Source organism: Apodemus sylvaticus, chromosome 11, assembly GCF_947179515.1.
Source record: "Apodemus sylvaticus chromosome 11, mApoSyl1.1, whole genome shotgun sequence".
Lineage (NCBI taxonomy): Eukaryota > Metazoa > Chordata > Mammalia > Rodentia > Muridae > Apodemus > Apodemus sylvaticus.
In genome coordinates this window covers 14478627-14499622 of record NC_067482.1, presented here as the reverse complement: position 1 = coordinate 14499622, position 20996 = coordinate 14478627, and the positions used below count along the sequence as shown (strand labels likewise).

The 20996-nt window shown below is 41.7% G+C and overlaps 1 pseudogene; it reads left to right on the top strand.

The window, feature by feature from the left end:
* Window positions 1-1560: 1560 nt before the first annotated feature.
* On the top strand, window positions 1561-18061 carry LOC127696281 (PRAME family member 8-like; annotated as a pseudogene).
* Window positions 18062-20996: the final 2935 nt, after the last annotated feature.

Below are 20996 nucleotides of genomic sequence, written 5' to 3'. Positions count from 1 at the left end.
CTGGTCATGATGCTGGTACAGGAACACATGAAGGACATACTTAAAGAAATTCAGGAGAAAATGGATCAAAAGATAGAAGCCCTTGCAAGGGAAACACAAAAATCATTGAAAGAAATCCAGGAGAATACAAAAGCCAATAATGAGGAAACACAAAAAACACTTCAAGAAATACAGGAGAACTTTGGATAACAGGCTGAGGTCATGAAAGAGGAAACACAAAAATCTCTTAAAGAATTACAGGAAAACACAAACAAGCAAGTGAAGGAGCTAAGCAAAACCATCCAGGATCTAAAATCAGAAGTAGAAACAACTAAGAAAACTCAAAGGGAGACAACTTTGGAGATAGAAAGCCTTGGGAAGAAATCAGGGGACATAGATGCAAATATCAACAGCAGAATACAAGAGATAGAGAAAGAATCTCAGATGCTGAAGATACCATAGAAACCATGGACTCAACAGTTAAAGAAAATGCAAAATGCAAAAAGCTTGTAACCCAAAATATCCAGGAAATGCAGGACACAATAAGAAGACCAAACCTAAGGATTATAGGCATAGATGAGAGTGAAGATTTACAACTTAAAGGGCCAGCAAATATCTTCAATAAAATTATGGAAGAAAACTTCCCTAACCTAAAGAGAGAGATGCCCATGAATATACAAGAAGCCTACAGAACTCCAAACAGACGGGACCAGAACAGAAATACTTCCTGTCACATAATAATCAAAACACCAAATGTACTAAACAAAGAAAGAATATTAAAGGCAGTAAGAGAAAGTGGCCAAGTAACATATAAAGGAAGACCTATCAGAATCACAGCAGACTTTTCACCTGAGACTATGAAGGCTAGAAGATCCTGGGCAGATCTCATGCAGACTCTAAGAGAACACAAATGCCAGCCAAAATTACTATACCCAGCAAAACTCTCAATCACCGTAGATGTAGAAACTATGATATTCCATGACAAAACCAAGTTTACCCAATATCTATCCACAAACCCAGCCCTACAAAGGATAATAGGAGGAAAACACCAATACAAGGAGGGAAACTTCACCCTGGAAAAAGCAAGATAGTAACCTTTCATCAAACCCAAAAGAAGTTAAGCAATCAAAAAAATAACGTTATTTAAAAAATAACGGCAACCAACTTTTTTGTTGAAAATGAATTAGGTTCAACACTCTGTCTTACTAAAGCCTGACAATAAAGTTTCTTCATCCATTTATAAATTACTTCCTCGTGACAACAGATATAAAACAAAAAAACAAGATGTCTTATATGCCTTGAAAAACTGGGACAATTAAGACTCCAATAAAAAGGCTTTGCTCTGTCAACTAGAGGTGATGTCCCTAGACCCAAGGATAAATACTCAAAAATGGAGCCCTGCACATTAGACAGTGGCTAATGTGTCACCAATTGGCAGAAGTAGGAACCAACCCTGTTTACACCTCAGTGCAGCAACGACCTCCCGGTAAAAGATGATCCCAGAATGACTCATTACCAGCCTATTTTCTTAAATGCTCCAAGGTTAACTTTCAGCTGCCCAGTTGCCTGACCCTGCCCTCGATGGGCCTCTGCATGACTGCTCAGATGGATGCAGAGGTTACATGGTTCACCAATGGCAACAGCCTCATTCAGGATGAAAGGAGGTACGCTGGAGCAGCAGTGGTCTGAGACAGCCAGAGGGCAGAGCCACTCCTGGCAGAAATGACAGCCCAGAAAACTGAACTAGCAAATATGGCCAAGGCCTAGAGCTTAAAAGAGGCAAGAGACACAGATGGCCAGAGTGCCTTTGCTAATACTTATTTCTCTGGGGTTATTTATAAGTGAGAAAGGCCTATTGACAGCAGAAAAAAGGACTATCAAAAATAAAGAGGAAATTCTCTCCACAAGAAGGGCTCTATAGGGGCCTAAAAAGCTGGCTATCACTCACTGTCAAGGACTAAACTCTATCCCACAGGGAAACAAGACATCCCGGTGGGAGGTCCTAGAAATCTGGCCTCTTGTGCCCTTGAATATGCTAGACCCAGGAGATCCCACACTTTCTGACCAGACATAAGATGTGAACTGGGCCAAAACTAGCCCATTTCTCAGTTTCATAACAAATGATGGAGTATGCCTATTTAAAAACAGCTGAAATTGTTAAAAACTATAAAGTCTGTCAATTGACTAGTGTAATTGACAATGAGAAAAACCCTGGTACTCAATACTGGATCCCCAAGCCAAGAGTCTATGAGGAAACGGACTCTACAGAGGTAAAATAAAAAAAATTCAGACACAAATATTTGCTGGTGTTTATGAATACCTTTACATGATAGATTGAGAATTTCCCAACTAAGCATGCATGAGAATGTACAAATGGTAACAAAGAAACTACTAAATGAAATTCTTCCAAGATATTTTTTAAGTTTATAGGGTCAGATAATGGACCTACATTTGTGTCCCAGGTAAGTTAGACATTAGCTAATATTCTGGGGATGGATTGGAAATTTCATTGTGCCCAAATTCAGGATAAGTAAAGAAGATAAATAGAACCCTAAAAAAGACCTGTTTGCAGTTGAAGAAGACCCTGGCCAGCAGGACGAATTCAGCTTCAAAACTCATTCCTATCTCCCACAGATGGGCCCATACCCATGCCTCAGTGACACCACAAAGACATAGCCCTGTTACTGTTTTCATGAAGCTTCAGAAAGTCCCATGATTGAGACTTCTACTTAAAAGAGAAATGGGGGGTGAGATTTTTTTTTTTAAATTCAGTCTCCATTTTAGAGAACCTGACCTAAGTTTGAAGTCAGGTAAATTTATAGTCTAGCATTAGTTCCCAAGTTGCCCCCTAACAAAACCAGAGCCTAGATCCAGTCTAGGATAATCCCCAACAAGACCAGAGTTTTCATGTTACACCCTCGACAAGACCAGTGTCTCCAGGTCATTTCCACCACAAAGCTGCACCCCAGGTTACAAGTCAAACGACCACCAATGCAGAGGGGAGCAGGAGTTAAGTTTATGATATGACTTCCAGCACCAGCCAATTATGTTAAAGACCACAGTAGCTTTCCAATTACATGCTTGCAAATGTAATGTGAGTTACATCAGATTGGCTCTTGTGTGTGTTTTAGGGGACAACTAAGATTTCCCTGGAACAATATTACAAGCTCTGAATGTCAGAGCCATAACACTCTGGATTGTTGGTAATCAAGTACCATGGACAGGGCCTGTGACTCATTAAAGTCAGCCAGTGTTCTGCTATCCTACAGGGTTCTCAAGTTCAAAATCCACAAACATCTGTGCCAAGTTATTTCACTAATCCAAATTTAGGGTTAGAGGATTTCTAAAAGAACATGTCTTTGTTGTACACGTATCCTGTTCCAATGGGTTGGGACATGTTCAACTGTGGCAGGGGACTTGCCTTGTCTAATATTCCTAGCTTCCAGAAGGGGACTTTCTAACATTCATATCTTAACTGACCAACCAGGATGTCAGTTACCCAAAAGCATTTCTCCCTCTGCCAAGTAAGATGTCAGTTGCCAGGGAAGTCCAGGGAACTTACACCTAACTGGACCACTACTCAAAATGAAAATCTTATTCCAAATACTTTTTTATGTGAATATGGGTATCTCTCTTATGTTGGGGTCCATCCCAGGGGCAGTTTATCAAGGGAAATACTATAAAAGCTTTTGTAACTATACAAAACAGATCTGACTTCTATCATGATACTTTTCTGATGGCACAGAACGTAACAATATATAATCAATTTTGGTGTTAGAAAGTTTCCTAGAAATAGCAAAAACATATGAGACAGTTTCATTACACTTCTCAGACAAGCCAACTGTAGTGGCTATTCCTTGTTGTCAACTGGACTATATCTGGAATGAACTACAATCCAGAATTGGAAGGCTCACCTATGATCCTAATCTGGAGGCTCAGAGATACAAGTTTCAGATCTGGATCTTAGCATGGAGATCTTGAAGCCTAGTGACTAGGAATTCCAGAAGATTAAGACAAGGAGATCTCAGCCTGGCAGTGGTGGCACATGCCTATAAACCCAGCACTCTAGGAGGCAGAGGCAGGCAGATTTATGAGTTCCAGGACAGCCTAGTCTACAAAGTGAGTTCCAGGACAGCCTGAGCTATACAGAGAAACCCTGTCTTGGAAAAAAAAACCCCAAATCCAAAAACAAACAAACAAACAAAAAAAAAAACATGGAGTTCAAGATCATCTGGGATTAAAGGCATGGTGACACAGGTCTTTAATCTGAGCCACACCCTCTGATGGAGGCCTACATAAAGATGTTGGAAGAAGACTCAGTCTTCCTTGCCTGCTTGCCTTATAGGACTGAGCAACTGCTAGATCCTTGGACTTCCATCCACAGCTGCTGCTGACCATTGTTGGGGAGTTGGACTACAGGCTGTAAGTCATCAACAAATTCCCTAGCTCTATAGAGACTAACCATATGTTCTGTGACTCTAGAGAACACTGACTAATACACCAGGTAACAGTTACCTGGGCCTTAAATTCTATCTAGGTCTTCATATTTTACCTGGGTGTGAAGAATGTGTTGGTAGAGGAGCGAACATGTAGATTTGGGAGCACTAGAACCTGAAGTGAGTTCTCTCCTTACACCTGTGGGTCCCATTGCTGAATTCAGGCTTGATAGAAAGTGCCTTTGACCTCTGCGCCATTTTGTTTTCTTTTCTTTTCTTTTTTCTTTTCTTTTTTTCTTCTTTCTTTTCTTTTTTTCTTTTTTTCTTTTTTCTTTTCTTTGGCTTTTTAAAACAGGGCTTCTCTGTGTAGCTCTGGGTGTCCTGGAACTCACTCTGTAGACCAGGCTGGCCTCAAACTCTGAAATCTGCCTGTCTATGCCTCCCACGTACTGGGATTAAGGCATGCACCACCACCGCCCAGCTTAAAGTGTTTTCTTAGACAAGACTTTTTTTCATTTTTGTTTTTAGATTTTGGAGACAGAGATCCTGTTTAACAGACCTGGCTATCATCCCAGAACTTCAGGCGAGGTCAAACTCAGAGATCCATCTACCACTACCTCCTTAATGCTGGTATTAAAGGCGTGTAGTAGAACCTCCCAGCTAAACTAGATTTTTGGGTTTTTGTTTGTTTTGGTTTGGTTTTTCAGAGAGTCTTTCTCTATTTTAGAGCCCTCCCTGTCCCACACTACATTATGTAGATCAGTCTGGGCCCTGAAGATCCACCTTCCTCTGCCTGAAGGTGCTGGGATTAAAGTCATGAGCCACCCCACCCAGCTCTGGTTTAATTCTAAAACAGATCCTTCCTCCCTAGGCTTCAGTGCTTAATAATTAGCTACTTAGATAAGGCTAGCCTTGAACTCACTGAACCTGGTCTACCTTTGCCTCCAGAATGCATGGATTAATGGAGTTTGTCACGATTCTACTTACAGATTTATTTCTGTTTCAGAATTGTTCTCTATCTTTTGCTGTTTTTCCTGCATATATGAACATATACCACATGCATGCCTGGTGCCCAAGAAGGTCAGAAAGAGGCTTCAGACTCCAAGGAACTGGAGTCACAAATCATTTCAAGCCATCATGTGAGTGCTGGGAATAGAAGATTAACAGGTGCTCATTATTGGGGAGCTAACTCCTCAGCACAGGTCCCACCCCTGATTTAATCCTGAGCAAGCATGCTGGCCTAATCCTACCTGACACGGTATCTCTTTTCCTGCACCCAAGGGCAGCATTTTCCTCAGCATTTCCATTTTTCTTTGGGTCTATTTTGAAATGTCGCGATTATAAGGCTCAGGCTATCCTTCTATTTATAATATGGCTGAGTATGGCCATGAATTGATACTCCTGCTTCAAATTCTTGAATTGAGAGACTCTAGGTATGGCTGTCTTGCTTACAGCATGTGGTGCAGGAGAAAGGACTCCCTGTATACTGGGTAGCTCTCTAGAAACTGAATACACTCCCAGCACCCTGGGACAAGTTTAATGGAATGAAGACATGCTCCTACCTCCACCTTTGTGTAGGTGCTGCTTCTGTTTATTTAAAAAAGCATTCAATTCTGTCCTTGAGCTACAGAACATATCCCAGATTATTAAAAACTGTGTGTCCAAAATCCAGTGACAATAATATCTCTGAATGATTTTATGTCTATTATCAGCAACAGATTAAGCCCTGATCTGAGGCAAATCAGACTGATTTTAATCATATGAATAAAATTCACTCAGGAATAGTGATTCAAACCAGTAATACGAGCAGGAAGGAGGATGCTAAGTCAAGCAGATTGCTAGAATTTAGATTTCTAAAGCAGGTTTAGCTTCAGAGCAAGACCCAATCCTGTCATACAAAACACAAATTATGTAATAATTAAGCAAATGAAAGGAAAATACACAAATTAAGTGATTTGTTGTTAATTAATAAGTGAAATGTTTGAAAGTTGGTGTGGTGTGGAGGTATTCTCACTGTCAGTTCTGACTCAATCAGTGAAATGGATGTTATGAATAGAATTAAAAGGGTGGAGTTTAAAGATCTAATCCAATTCCAGTTTGTGTTTCGAGACTTGTCTGCAATAGGGAGGGGTAGGTAGAGAAATATATAAAGGCTTCAGTGGAGACATAGATAATATTCAGAGACCTGGAGCCTGGATAACTGCCTGGTTCAGCTGGGACTCAGAGACCTGGAAGAGATATGTAATGATTTTTCCCTTCAGTCATGCAGTTTGATGTAGGGAAGTTTAGACTCCAGGATAGGACTAAAATTTTAATTTCTGTCTCTTTAGAGGAACACATTGAAGACCTTGGGTTTCATTTCAAATGAAATTTTAACTTTATCTCCAATATATTTCTATGATAGCTTGTATATTTCATTAGTGTTCTTCATGTAATTCTTTTGAAACAAATATGCTCTATGATGTTGGCCATGTGACTCTGGGTAAGGTAGAAATCAGATCATCCTGACTAACATGTTCCTTCCTGTTTCCCTTCACTGAAATGATAATCTTTATTTATTTATGTGAGACCCTGGCTCACACTGTAGACCTGTAGACCATCTATTTATCTTTGATCTCCTTCAACTCCCTATAGCTGGAATGACACTTGTGAGATACTCATATGTATTTCCTTAGGTTTTTCATCATTTATACCAAGTTTAGTTTGTTGGATATGATCTGCTTTTTTATAGGATATTTTCTCTATTTACATTTCAAATGGTATTCCCTTTCCCGGTTTCCCCACTCCAGGAAACTCCCTACCCTATCCTCCCTCCCCCTGCTTCTATGAAGATGTTCCTCCACCCACCCTTCTCCCACCTCCCTGCCCTCAATTCTCCTACATGGGACAGCCTTTGATCCTTCAAAGGACCAAAGACCTCTCCTCCCATTGATGCCTGATAAGGCAATCCTGCTACATATGCAGCTAGAGCCATGTGTACTCCTTGGCTGACGGCCTAATTTCTGGTAGCTCTGATGGCTCTGGTTGGTTGATATTGTTGTTCTTCCTATGAGGTTGCAAACCCCTGTAGCTCCTCAGTCCTTTCTCTAACTCCTTCACTGGGGACCCGTGCTCAGTCCAAAGGTTGGCTGTGAGAATCTGCCTCTGTGTTTGTAAGGCTCTGGCATGGCCTCTCAGGAGACAGCCATATGAGGCTCCTTTCAGCAAGCATTTCTAGGCACCCACAATAGTGTTGGGGTTTGGTGGCTGTATATGGGATGATTCCCCAGGTGGAACAGTCTCTGGATGGCCTTTCCTTCAGTCTCTGCTCTATACTTTAACTCCATATTTGTTCCTGTAAGTATTTTGTCCCCCTTCTCAAAAGAAGCACCCATACTTTGGTCTTCCTTCTTCTTGAGCTTCATGTGGTCTGTGAATTGTATCTTGAGTATTGGGAGGTTTCAGGCTAATATCTATCTATAAGAGTGCATACAATGTGTGCTCTTTTGTGTTTGGGTTACTTCACTCAGAATGATGTTTTCTAATCAAATCTATGTGCCTAAGAATTTCATGAATTCATCATTTTTAATAGCTGAGTAGCACTCCATTGTGTTAATGTACCACATTTTCTGTATCCATTCCACTGTTGAAGGACATCTGGGTCCTTTCCAGCTTCTGTCTATTACAAATAAAGCTGCTATGAACATAGTGGTACATGTGTCCTTATTACACATTGGAGCATCTTCTGGATGTATGCCCAGGTATAGCTGGGTCCTCAGGTAGTACTATGTGAAATTGTCTGAGGAACCACCATACTGATTTCCAGAGCACAATGTCCAATTTCATTTTTCCATCTTTCATTCATTCTATTTTTTTCTAAGAAAGGTTCACACATTAAAATATTTTGACCTGAAAATTATGTACCCATTTGAGTAATAGAGAGGCACCCATGATGTCAGTGTTGAAGCCTGTCTTTACACCACCATTTTAGGATGAAGAGATAAATTGATGTCTCTGCATTGCCAGAGCAGTACCTCAGAAGCTTAGAGGTTGATGTGATGGTGAAGAAATTTTATAAACTTTGTCTTGAAAGTGTATTCTTTTCTGACTCCTTCCCCAGAATCCTTCTGACTGGAAAACTTAAAGGATAAGTGTTCAGACCCCACCCACACTACAGAAGCTGGCAATTCCGACTTTGATGAATGATGAGGCTTTGGCCATGTCCTCTCTACAGGAGCTGCCCCCTAGACTCTTCCCAGAACTGTTCAAGGAGGCCTTCTCTGGCAGACACATCAAGCTCATGGCGGCAATGGTGGCAGCCTGGCCTTTTCCCTGTCTTTGTGTGGGGCATTGATGAAGATCCCTAACCTAGAAACATTTCAGGCTGTTCTAGATGGAGTAGACATGCAACTGAAAAGAGAGGTCCACCCCAGGTAAGGAGTAACCAAGTACTGTAGAATGGAGCACTTGGGGTATACAGTGGATCTTGTCAGGGAGATTAACTTGGTTATAAGTGGATCATATGCTTCTGATGGCATCATCATACAGGGATATGTGGCTTGTGAAATCTATTGTTGACTTGCACTGAGGACAGTTGGATATGGGTTAGAGTTAAATATGGATTACAATGGCTATAACCTTTAAGTAGAATGAGCTCATAACCACTAATAATGTATCTAAGGAGAAATAAAATGGGGGCGGCGGCGGCGGCGGCGGCGGCGGCGGTGGTGGCAGCAGTGGCTGGTCCAGCTGAAGGGCCATCAGCGGTGGAACCTAGGCGACACAGGGTCCAGTTGGGCCCTGCGCCCACGACCACTGACCTTCGCTGACCAGCCGGGCGGCAAGCAGCTGCGGTTCTGCGGAGTCTTTCGCTGCACGGAAGCCACTTCAGAACTCGGCTTCCCGCCAGTCAGGAGAGGCTCACCTCCATCTTGATTTTGGACTCCTGAGATCAGACAGACTGAGGAACACAAACATAATCCGAGGCCCAACACCGCAGGGGTCTGAGCCCGACGGGCGTTGGCCTGCACCCAGGCCCTGGGCTGTGCGGGTGGCCATCGGGGTGCCAACCCAGCCAGGAGGTTTTTTTGCCCTGGCCGGCGCACGCGCCGCCATTTTGCCTACAGGACCCAGAGTGCTCGGGAGGGCAGAGACGGCTAACAAGCGTAGCCTGAAGCTAACAAAACGGGGGTCTAGGCCCCAAAAGGCACAGGACTGACCCCAAGAACTGGGCGGCTTGGTGGGCCATCTGTGTGTCAACCCGCCCAGGAGATTGTTAGCACAACAGACTCTCCCGGTGCTTTCGGGGAGCGCGGAAGCGCACGCCGGCCATCCGGGACACCTGGTGGACCCAATTAACAGTCATAGCCCTAGGGGAACTTTGCTCGGACCTTGGCCTCCCAGGCTTTTGCCTGGACTCAGGGCCTGGGCGACCAGGCTAACCTTGTGTGCGCCAGCCCGGTTGAGGAATCGGCTGCCCAGCAGAGTGAGCAGAACACAGGGGAGGTCACAGCAGCATACACCTTCGGTGCTCCCTGGGGGTGCACACGGGCTCCATCTGGTCCACAGACACAATCTGGGGCAAGGCCTCAAGCAGAAGCCCTCAGCTAAACTCTCTCCACTTCAGATCAGCCTGGGCGGCCGCACCACATCTCCAGGTCCCTCAAGAGGCTAGCGGGGGCTTCCGGGCGGCCAGCTGGGAGAAGTCGGTGTGCTCCGGTGGATGCTGCGGGCCCCAGCGGGAGCCTTCGGGTGCCTGCTTCGAGATCTGAACAGCCAGGACAGCAGCACCCTGTCTACAGGCAGTGCAGGGTATAAGCTGTGCACCAGAGGCCAACGGGGAGGGGGCAGCTTGCACTGGTGAGTCCAGCACTGACAAGACCAAGTAACACCAGTGAGAGCTAGATGGCAAAAGGCAAACGCAGGAACGTCACTAACAGAAATCAAGGCAATATGGAAACATCTGAACCCAATTCTCCTCTACCAGCATGTCCTGGATACCCCATCACACCAGTAAAACAAGATTTGGATTTAAAATCACTGGTCATGATGCTGGTACAGGAACACATGATGGACATACTTAAAGAAATTCAGGAGAAAATGGATCAAAGTTAGAAGCCCTTGCAAGGGAAACACAAAAATCATTGAAAGAAATCCAGGAGAATACAAAAGCCAACAAGGAAGAAATGCAAAAAACACTTAAAGAAATACAGGAGAACTTTGGTCAACAGGCTGAGGTCATGAAAGACGAAACACAAAAATCTCTTAAAGAAATACAGGAAAACTTTGGTCAACAGGCTGAGGTCATGAAAGAGAAAACACAAAAATCTCTTAAAGAATTACAGGAAAGCACAGACAAGCAAGTGAAGGAGCTAAGCAAAACCATCCAGGATCTAAAATCAGAAGTAGAAACAACTAAGAAAACTCAAAAGGAGACAACTTTGGAGATAGAAAGCCTTGGGAAGAAATCAGGGGACAGAGATGCAAATATCAACAACAGAATACAAGAAATAGAAGAAAGAATCTCAGATGCTGAAGATTCCATAGAAACCATGGACTCAACAGTTAAAGAAAATGCAAAATGCAAAAAGCTTGTAACCCAAAATATCCAGGAAATCCAGGACACAATGAGAAGACCAAACCTAAGGATTATAGGCATAGATGAGAGTGAAGATTTACAACTTAAAGGGCCAGCAAATATCTTCAATAAAATTATGGAAGAAAACTTCCCTAACCTAAAGAGAGAGATGCCCATGAATATACAAGAAGCCTACAGAACTACAAACACACTGGACCAGAACAGAAATACTTCCCGTCACATAATAATCAAAACACCAAATGTTCTAAACAAAGAAAGAATATTAAAGGCAGTAAGAGAAAAAGGCCAAGTAACATATAAAGGAAGACCTATCAGAGTCACAGCAGACTTTTCACCTGAGACTATGAAGGCTAGAAGGTCCTGGGCAGATCTCATGCAAACTCTAAGAGAACACAAATGCCAACCAAAACTACTATATCCAGCAAAACTCTCAATCACCATAGATGGAGAAACTAAGATATTTCATGACAAAAACAAGTTTACCCAATATCTATTCACAAACCCAGCCCTAGAAGGATAATAGGAGGACAACACCAATACAAGGAGGGAAACTTCACCCTGGAAAAAGCAAGATAGTAACCTTTCATCAAACCCAAAAGAAGTTAAGCAATCAAATTTAAAAAATAACGTCAAAAATGATAGGAAGTAACAATCACTATTCCTTAATATCTCTTAACATCAATGGACTTAATGCCCCAATAAAAAGACACAGACTAACTGACTGGATACGTAAACAGGACCCTACATTTTGCTGCTTACAGAAAACACACCTCAGGGTCAAAGACAAACACTACCTTAGAGTTAAAGGCTGGAAGACAATTTTACAAGCAAATGGTCTCAGGAAACAAGCTGGAGTAGCTATTTTAATATCAGATAAAATTGACTTTCAACCCAAAGTCATCAAAAGAGACTCTGAGGGACACTTCTTGCTGGTCAAAGGAAAAATACAACAAGAAGAACTCTCAATCCTGAACATCTATGCTCCAAATGCAAGGGCACCCTCTTTCATAAAAGAAACTTTATTAAAACTCAAAGCACACATTGCACCTAACACAATAATTGTGGTTGACTTCAACACTGCACTTTCCTCAATGGACCGATCAGGAAAACAGAAACTAAACAAGGACACAATGAAACTAATTGAAGCTTTGGACCAATTAGATTTAACTGATATATATAGAACACTCTATCCTAAAACAAAAGAATATACCTTTTTTTCAGCACCCCATGGTACCTTCTCCAAAATCGACCATATAATTGGTCACAAGACAGACCTCAACAAATATAAGAAGATCGAACTAATCCCATGCCTCCTATCTGATCACTATGGAGTAAAAGTGGTCTTCAATAGCAACAGAAACAATAGAAAACCCACATACACGTGGAAATTGAACAATACTCTACTCAATGATACCTTGGTCAAGGAAGAAATAAAGAAAGAAATTAAAGACTTTTTAGAACACAATGAAAATGAAAACACAACATACCCAAATCTATGGGACACAATGAAAGCAGTGCTAAGAGGAAAACCCATAGCCCTGAGTGCCTCCAAAAAGAAAATGGAGAGAGCATACATTACCAGCTTAATGACACACCTGAAAGCCCTAGAAAAAAAAGAAGCTATTTCACCCAGTAGGAGGAGAAGGCAGGAAATCATCAAACTCAGGGCCGAAATCAATCAAGTAGAAACAAAGAGAACCATACAAAAAATCAACAAAACCAGGAGCTGGTTCTTTGAGAAAATCAACAAGATAGATAAACCCTTAGCCAGACTGACCAAAGGGCACAGAGAAAGTATCCAAATTAACAAACTTAGAAATGAAAAGGGAGATATAACAACGGAAACTGAGGAAATCCAAAAAATCATCAGATCCTACTACAAGAGCCTGTACTCAACACAACTGGAGAATCTGGAGGAAATGGACAATTTCCTTGACAGATACCAAATACCAAAATTAAATCAGGACCAACTAGACCATCTAAACAGTCCCATAATGGCTAAAGAAATAGAAGGAGTCATAGAAAGTCTTCCAACCAAAAAAAGCACAGGACCAGATGGTTTCAGTGCAGAATTCTACCAGACCTTCAAAGAAGAGTTAACACCAATACTCTTCAAACTATTACACAAAATAGAAACAGAAGGAACACTACCCAATTCCTTCTACGAAGCCACAATTACGCTGATACCAAAGCCACACAAAGATCCAACAAAGAAAGAGAACTTCAGACCAATTTCCCGTATGAACATCGATGCAAAAATACTCAATAAAATTCTTGCCAACCGAATCCAAGAACACATCAAAACGATCATCCACCATGATCAAGTAGGCTTTATCCCGGGAATGCAGGGTTGGTTCAATATATGGAAATCCATCAATACAATCCACTACATAAACAAACTCAAAGAACAAAACCACATGGTCATTTCATTGGATGCTTAAAAAGCATTTGACAAAATTCAGCATCCTTTCATGCTTAAAGTCTTGGAGAGAACAGGAATTCAAGGCCCATACCTAAACATAGTAAAAGCAATATACAGCAAACCGGTAGCCAGCATCAAACTAAATGGAGAGAAACTTGAAGCAATCCCACTGAAATCAGGGACCAGACAAGGCTGCCCCCTTTCTCCTTATCTTTTCAATATTGTACTTGAGGTACTAGCTCGGGCAATTCGACAACATAAGGAGGTCAAAGGGATACAAATTGGAAAGGAGGAAGTCAAACTCATTATTTGCAGACGACATGATAGTCTACCTAAGTGACCCAAAAAACTCCACTAGAGAGCTCCTACAGCTGATAAACAACTTCAGCAAAGTGGCAGGTTATAAAATCAACTCAAGCAAATCAGTGGCCTTCCTATACTCAAAGGATAAGCAGGCTGAGAAAGAAATTAGGGAAATGACCCCCTTCACAATAGCCACAAACAGTATAAAGTATCTTGTGGTGACTCTTACTAAACATGTGAAAGATCTGTATGACAAGAACTTCAAGACTCTGAAGAAGGAAATGGAAGAAGACCTCAAAAAATGGGAAAACCTCCCATGCTCATGGATCGGTAGAATCAATATAGTTAAAATGGCCATTTTGCCAAAAGCAATATACAGATTCAATGCAATACCCATCAAAATCCCAACTCAATTCTTCACAGAGTTAGAAAGAGCAATTATCAAATTCATCTGGAACAACAAAAAAAACCAGGAGAGCTAAAACTATTCTCAGCAACAAAAGAAAATCTGGGGGAATCAGTATCCCTGACCTCAAGCAATACTACAGAGCAATAGTGTTAAAAACTGCATGGTATTGGTACAGTGACAGGCAGGAGGATCAATGGAACAGGATTGAAGATCCAGAAATGAACCCACACACCTATGGCCACTTGATCCTCGACAAAGAGGCTGAAAACATCCAATGGAAAAAAGATAGCCTTTTCAACAAATGGTGCTGGTTCAACTGGAGGTCAGCATGCAGAAGATTGCGAATTGATCCATCCTTGTCTCCTTGTACTAAGCTCAAATCCAAATGGATCAAGGACCTCCACATAAAGCCAGACACTCTGAAGTTAATAGAAAAGAAACTGTGGAAGACCCTTGAGGACATCGGTACAGGGAGAAAGTTTCTGAACAGAACACCAATAGCGTATGCTCTAAGAGCAAGAATTGACAATTGGGACCTCATAATGTTACAGAGTTTCTGTAAGGCAAAGGACACCATCAAGAGGACAGATCGGCAACCAACAAATTGGGAAAAGATCTTCACCAATCCTACATCAGATAGAGGGCTAATATCCAATATATATAAAGAACTCAAGAAGTTAGACTCCAGAAAACCGAACAACCCTATTAAAAAATGGGGTACAGAGTTAAACAAAGAATTCTCACCTGAAGAACTTCGGATGGCGGAGAAGCATCTTAAAAAATGCTCAACTTCATTAGTAATTAGGGAAATGCAAATCAAAACAACCCTAAGATTTCATCTTACACCAGTCAGAATGGCTAAGATTAAAAATTCAGGAGACAGCAGGTGTTGGAGAGGGTGTGGTGAAAGAGGAAAACTCCTCCACTGCTGGTGGGGTTGCAAATTGGTACAACCACTCTGGAAATCAGTCTGGTGGTTCCTCCAAAAACTGGGCACCTCACTTCCAGAAGATCCTGCTATACCACTCCTGGGCATATACCCAGAGGATTCCCCACCATGTAATGAGGATACATGCTCTACTATGTTCATAGCAGCCCTATTTATAATTGCCAGATGCTGGCAAGAACCCAGGTATCCCTCAACAGAAGAGTGGATGCAAAAAATGTGGTATATCTACACAATGGAGTACTATTCAGCCATTAGAAACAATGAATTCATGAAATTCTTAGGCAAATGGATGGAGCTAGAGAACATCATACTAAGTGAGGTAACCCAGACTCAAAAGGTGAATCATGGTATGCACTCACTAATAAGTGGTTATTAACCTAGAAAACTGGAATACCCAAAACATAATCCACACATCAAATGAGATACAAGAAGAAAGGAGGAGTGGTCCCTGGTTCTGGAAAGACTCAGTGAAACAGTATTCGGCAAAACCAGAACGGGGAACTGGGAAGGGGTGGGAGGGAGGACAGGGGAAGAGAAGGGGGCTTATGGGACTTTCGGAGAGGGGGGGTGGCTAGAAAAGGGGAAATCACTTGAAATGTAAATAAATTATATCGAATAAAAAAAATTAAAAAAAAAGAAATAAAATGTATCTCTTTTTTTTTGTTTTTTCAAAACAGGGTATCTCTGTGTAGCCCTGGCTGTCCCTGAATTCACTTTGTAGACCAGGCTGGCCTCAAACTCATAAATCTGCCTGCCTCTGCCTCCCAAGTGCTGGGATTAAAGATGTGCACCACCACCGCCCAGCAATAAAATGTATCTTAGTGAAAAAAAAGTAATTGAGTATACAGAATCCTGGGAAAGTTGCTGTAGGATGCCTGAGTCCACCTTGTATACCAACTGCTTTAAAACATACATCTTAGCAGGAGGGAGAGCTGAGTTTAGATATATGGAGTATAAACTAATTCAGGGTCTGCTGACATGCATATATTTCATCTGCAGGAGGACAAACCTGCAGGTTCTCGACCTGAGAAATGTGCACCATGCCTTCTGGAACATATGGGCTGGTGCAGAGGACAGCAGCTGTTCAGCAGAGATCTTGGACAAAAAGCAAGAAGCGAACCCAGTCCAAACCAGATATGCACTGAGGCAGCGTCTGAAGGTCATAGTTGACCTGTGCATCAGGTCCCGCCTCAATGAAATACAAGCAATCTTCTTGAAGTGGGCCCAGCAGAGAAAGGGCTCCCTACATTTCTGCTGTACAAAGATGAAGATCTGGGGTCTGTCAGTCAAATTTATCAGAGAAATCTTGAATGTTTTTGATCCTGAGAGCATCACAGAATTAGAACTGAATATCAAGTGGACTCTGTTACAACTGACACATTTTGCTCCCTACTTTGAGCGATGAGAAATCTTCGCAAAGTCTTCCTGGCACCCCTCACAAGATCACATTCCATACATACTTTCAATAGAACAAGAGCTCAAGAAGCCAAGTGTATCAACAAGTTTATTTCTCAGTTCTCCCAATTCAACTGTCTTCAGCATCTCTTCATGAATGAGTACATATTCTCAGAGACCAGATGATTCAGGTCCTAGGGTAAGCAAGAATGGAGAGCTGGGTCAGCTACCAAAGCAAATCTTTCTTATCTTAAGGATTAGTGGTACATGATGCCAGCCAGTCATTAGGAACAAACATGTAGAGACTCATAAGACTCTGGAAGTTATATCTTGTTACCATGTATATTGAGTAATAAAAGGAAAATTTTACAAATTAAATCAGTGTCTCAAATGAGCATTCATGATGTAGAAAAGTGATTTAGTGTAAAGAGTAGGTCAAATCTAGTAAGAATAGGTTGTAATTCTTCCTAGAATCCTGTCCACCCAATCAAATGGAAAGGGAAGAGGAGGGGGAGTGTGTATTAAGGAGTCAGGGTATTTATTAGCACACAATGTGAATATAGGTTATATGTTCAGATTTGTGAGAAGTCTTCTATCTTTCTCCAGTTCCCATGGATGAAATGTTTTGAGTCCAAGTAGTGCTGAGTGCAAGGGACATGGGGTATGGTTCAGGCTATAAAAGAGAGCAAACATGACTGCAGGGGGGATGATACAATGCAGATTCAGTGAGCCCACAGCAAATATGGAGATACTGTCAGCACTTTCTTGGGATGAAAGTTCTTCTGTGTGTTTTCTGGGCTTATGGTCTGAACTGCTTGCTGTTCAGCTTAAGAGTGAGGTCAGTAGATGAACTGTAGAATTGGCATGACTGAGCAGTTTCCAACAGGAAGCATCATAGATGAACTTGGTCATTTAATCAAACTGATCTGGGGCAACTGGTTCCTTCTATCACTGTGTACACCCCAGCCGAACCTCTACAAGACCATTTGCCAGAACTAACCCTCTGGTTTTCTCTATCCTAAGGTGCCTGACAATGCCCTTGGAGAGCCTTTCCATAACTCACTACCAAATTTCACAGAGAGACTTGGATTCCTTCTCCTGCAGTCAGAGCCTATTTCAGCTAAAACACCTGAAGATGAGAAGTGTGGTCTTACTAGACTTGGACATTTTGCTTCTTAGTGGTCTCCTCATGAAAGTGGCAGACACTCTTTAGATTCTGTATTTTCAGGAGTGTAGGATGAAGGACTCCCAGCTCAGTGCCCTCCTACATGCCCTCACACAATGCTCTCAGCTCACCAAGATCAACTTCTACAACAATGATTTCTCCATGCCCATCCTTAAGGACTTTTTGCAGCACATAGTCAATTGGAGCAAGATGAATGTAGAACAATACCCTGCCCCTCTGGAGTGCTATGATGAGTTGGCTCATGTCTCTGCAGAAAGATTTGCCCTACATTGTCGGGAGATCATGGATACACTCAGGACAATAAGGCAGCCCAAGGACATCTCCTTTGCTACAGATATCTGAAGATTATGTGCTGAGTGCTGTGTCTATGACAAGGTGTCCAGACTTTGCCGTTGCTGGCAGTAAATTGGGAAATATGACTTCTGGATTTGAATAAACAGACTTGGGACACATCTATTATCTGAGAAGCCTGTGGCTTCTGACACTGCTCTGATGGTTAGAAATAAAAGGATGTACAGTGGCTGGAACCTTGGAGTCTTAACTTGACATGGGGAAATGTTGGATGGACTGTGGGAACAGGGGCCTAATGGAGTCAAAACACAATTTGGCGTTGATATGTGGCTTCTTCCCAGATAGACCTACTAGATGCTTTGTTGTGTACTTATAAACCTGGATATTTTCTTTCTCTAGGGTCTTTGGCTCTTACAAACATCACTACATGGTTCAGTATCAGGAAAGTTTAATGGGTCCAGGAATGGAAAGACACTGTTGAGTGAAGCAAAGATCTGGGTGAAATTGGCATGTATAAAATGAAAGTCTTCTTAACACCTCTTTCCCTTGTCCTGTTCCTGGGCTAGATGGACAACCCTCTTGTGTGGATGATCAGTTATCGGCACAAATTGTTTACACTACTGTGAGCAACATAGACACACCTCTTATGACCAAGGATTAAATGGATAACAGACGATCAAAATCCTGTACGTACAGACTACAAGTCACCTTGGCCCCATCCGAGATGCCTAAAGGGAAGAGGACAGCACAGGGCGAAGTAAACTGGCTTTCCAGTCTGGCTTTGAGCTCTTGATCTTTTTGTCATGCCTCAATGAGATTACTAGCAGGAACCTCAATATCCAGCCTTTATGCCACATGTCTACAGAGCATTATTGCCATGGACTCCCAATCACTACAAAGTACCCATACAGGATATAAAGGTGGCCAATAATATGCAGGTACCTCTGTTACATAAATGCTGTACATTACATAGAATTGTGTTTTACATTTTCAGTTGTAAAAAAAGAAAAAGAAAAACATCTGATTCTGCCTAGTCATTATACCCCTTTCTGTATAGTAACCTATCAATAAAATGATTTACTGATACATTGCATTTATTAAATACTTACAACATGACTTCTTTGTTTACATATCATTTTATTGTCTGAATTGAATAAAGTATCTAAATTTAAGGACTTTGCAACAAATGCCCTCTGGAGAGAAGTCAAAATGTACATATTGGTTCCAGGCATGTCACAATTCTTGGATGGTGGATAAAGTTATCAGTTATGGTGGGACACATATGAACATGTAGGCTGGCCAAAGGTACAGAGGAAGACAATAAACAAACAAACCTCATTCAGGCTCCTTCTTTCTGTCTTCCCCATAACCTGTCTCCCTGTCCAAATGTCCAGTTCCCAGGCCATGTTCCTTAGGACCAGTGAACTCACCTGAATTTTTTCCACAATTAACATGCTCTCATATTCTTAAAACAACCTGTAGATTGAGATTGCTCATAGGTTAAAAGCACATGCTGCTTTTGCAGAGAGCAAAGTTTGGTTTCAGAGCTAATACTCAGGTGGCTTTCAAATGGAACTCAGGCATCAGGTGATAGGACCCTTTTTTCCAGCCTCTGGATCCTGCCTTTCACATGCACAAATCCACATAATACACATGTAGCTATACACCTAGCTGAGGAAGTCTTTAAATAAAGAACTCAATTTTACAAAGAAATAAAATTGGCCCAATTAATTCACATGGGAATGTTGATCAGTAGCAGTTGTAAGGCTCTGTGAAGAGATCATGTGGAGTTTCAGGTGAGTCCACTGAGCTCAGTTGGTGAGCAATAGTGTAGGGTGCTCTGGGCTCCAGGGTTTGAACTCCTGCACCATGGGTGAGTGAGAGGAAATTAGGAGTTTGTCAATGCATAACACTTATTTATGTATGCATTTTATGTATATTTGTATTCTATTAGCATGTAAGCTTGCATGACAGAAAACAACACCAGAACCCTCTATAGATGGTTGTGAGCTACCAGGTGGTTGTCTAGAATTGAACTCAGGTTGTCTGAAAGAGCAGCCAGGACTCTTAATTACTGAGGAATTATCTCTCCAGGCCCATGTTTAAAGATGCAAAAAGTACTCATGGATACAGAATCACAAGGAATCAGGTGTCTCTTTTGCATAAAAACTTAGCAGTTTGGCATTATCTTTAACTCATTACATTTGAAATGTTTTGTGTACATGTGTGTGTTGATGGTTTGATTGTTTATTTCTTACACAGTCACTATGTAGATCCGCCAAAGCAATACCAATGTCTTGAAGCATTAGAAGAAAGGTCTAGACGTACTCCACCAAGCTTCAGAACAATCCTCAGACCTTTACCTTATAGCAAAAAAAAAAAAAAAAAAAGTACTTATTTCATGGGTTTTTTCTACATTCTTTGTTTACATTCCAAATGATTTCTCTTTTCCCAGTTCCCCCCTTCCCCATAAGTTCCATAAGCTCTCTTCCCTCCACCCATTCCCCAATCAACCCCCTCCCACTTCTCTGTCCTGGCAATCCCCTACATTGCTGCATCAAACCTTTCCAGGACCAGGACCCTCTCCTTCCTTCTTCTTGGTAATCATATGATATGTTAATTGTGTCTTGACTATTCCAGAGTACAGGGGGAAAGTTCCTGAACAGAACACCAATAGCTTATGCTCTAAGATCAAGGTTTTTTAATGTAATTATGAGTAGCCCATGAAACCATATGTTGCTAACATATTTCAGGGAGAACACTTGTCTATTCAGTTTGCAGTGGACAAAGTTTAAATAATGTTAAACATATCTTGCTCCCTATTTATCATTTCTTTTGGTTTTCATCAACTAATTTATTTATTCACTTTGCCATCTGATCACATCCTACCTTTCCTTTCCTCCCAGTCCTACCCTCTCACCCCTTGCCCTCATTTTCTGTCTCCATTCTCCCCAGAGAAGAGAGTTCTCTACTCCCCACCCCACCATTTACCACACCACCCTGGCACACCAAGTTGCATCAGGATTGAATACATCCTTTCCCTCTGAAG